Here is a 2,272-nt window from a genome sequence, read left to right on the forward strand (position 1 = left end):
AAATCGGGCACAAGTACCCCTGCTAATATTCCCCTCCACATAAACGCGGACCCATTCCCTCAGTCCCTACCATCCGAATGCACAGCATGCTGGTGCCAAAGACCTCACAAAACTCGGAAGCCATAAAGCGCCCCGCACCATTCCAACAAGATCAGTGGTCTCATTCGACGCACCTCCACTCGACACAAAGGCATGCAAGCTGACATCTGTCGCGATACGCGAGCCTTCCTTATTAGCCGCATCATCTACACCTACCCTTACTATCACCTTAGAAAGAAAGACATGGAAGCTGTACATAGTATTATCGGTGCGGTCTACAAGGCAGTGTTAGGGCTGCCCTCCTATGCCAGCACACCACACCTTTTTCAACTTGTACGCAGCACAGTCACAGAGTTGATCGAGGCCCACAAGACAGCTCCAATCCACCGCCTCTCAGGTACCCTTCACGGTCGCCATATTCTCAACCAGTTACATATCAACAATATGGCCGACTTTCACTCCTCCACACCCTTTCCTACCGACATTTAAAGTCGCCTGGGGTCAAACTCTTGCCAAAGAATATGTTACCTGGACGACAAGACACATGCCCGCGCCTTAAAGCCCAAGCCCTAGACACACCATTCATGCATGACACCCACGCAGTCTCTATAGACGCCAGAAAATGCAGCACCAACACCTACATAGCATGTACTGCCACTCCTCGTTGTACCTTACTCAATGCAGCCACGACGCGGGTTTCGTCTCCCACCTGCTGTAGAAGTTTCGATAGCGCTAGCCATCGTTCTGCCTTCAACTAGCACAGCCCTTACCCACTCCAAAGACGCCATTTGCAATTACTCCAACTCTATTTGCGCTGCAGCGGCAGGCATCCTTAAAAACTTCGTCCCTCCAAGACAGATCAGCCCAGTCTGGCTTTCTGCTCATGCTACGAACTGCGGGAAGGAAGGAGTCGACCACTTAGCCCGAGGGTTTACGAACCGGGCAGCCGACGTGCGCTCCTTCCCGGACACCCTGGCGGAGACTGCGCAGACCTACGCTGAAATTATTAACCTATACAGAGAACAACGTCGTATATACCCTTCCTCTCCATCATGACCTCGACAGAGCACAAGCCACCAGGCTCCGTCGATTGCATACTCATTCGCTTCTCAGTCACTGCCATTTGGCGCTTCTCATCAACATTGAATTCGACCCTTCTTGCCCATATTGTAACATTAGTACTTCCGGAATACAGGATCATATCTTATGGGGATACGCGAAACAACCACCCCCACACGCTCTACTGCTACCTCCACTGAAGTGGGATGGAATGGACTGCTGACCACCACAGACAAATCGCAACAAGCGGATCTCACTTCGCAGGCCCAAGCAGTCGCCCCCACCTTGGGACCACGCCGGCCCAATATCCATCATTATTTCCAAATACCGCAATAAGGTTTATTCACTCCCTTACCCTGCAGTGGGCGTACTCAGGCTAATGGTGATGTGTGTGCGTGCGTGCGTGTGCGTGCGTGTGCTTAAGTATTATATTTAATTTAATGAATTTAAAGAGACGTTCAATGTGCATAAAAGATTGTTTCACAGCGGAAGAGCGAGGCCTCAGTTATTCCTTTCGAACCCTCTGTGCTTTTTAATTTCTCTTCGTGGTCGAAAATACATTTCCTGATTTGAGACCCAATTTAACAATTTATTGTGCTACTCCAAATCCCATAATCATGAAGCCCAGAAAAAGACAGGACATAGAAAGAAGACGTTACACACACGAGGGCTCCTGTTTGTAACTTATACTTTCTACGTCCTGTCTGTCTGTGCGCATCAAGTTCGTGTAATGTCTCACGAACGCGCTCAAACAATCACTTTGCTGAGTTATTCCTAATACCACGCGTACTACTCCTAATTACTCCTAATACCACACCTCTTTATGCCCGCTTCCATTGAAATTATTACCTCAGATGGGCGTGGTATCAGCTTTTTGGGGTGTGTTTTAGAGACACTGGCGCGCCTGTTGAGTTTATTATCCACAGATACGAGCCGCGGACGCATTTTAAACGTTTGTATTATAATGTTTATGCTGACAGCCTCATATGGTTACCTTTATGAAAACTTAAAGGCGCTAATGAATCGCTTTCAGCTGTGCAGTCTTCATAACTTCTTAGAAGTGAAACTTCAAAAAACTTTTACCAAACTATTTTCATACTACTATTGCCTCATGCCGTGTATACTTTAAAACTCCTTCCGCGAACAGACGAGACAGAAATGAGTTTGGGGAAAC

The sequence above is a fragment of the Amblyomma mixtum genome, chromosome 6, assembly GCF_055824585.1.
Source record: "Amblyomma mixtum isolate Tamu chromosome 6, ASM5582458v1, whole genome shotgun sequence".
Lineage (NCBI taxonomy): Eukaryota > Metazoa > Arthropoda > Arachnida > Ixodida > Ixodidae > Amblyomma > Amblyomma mixtum.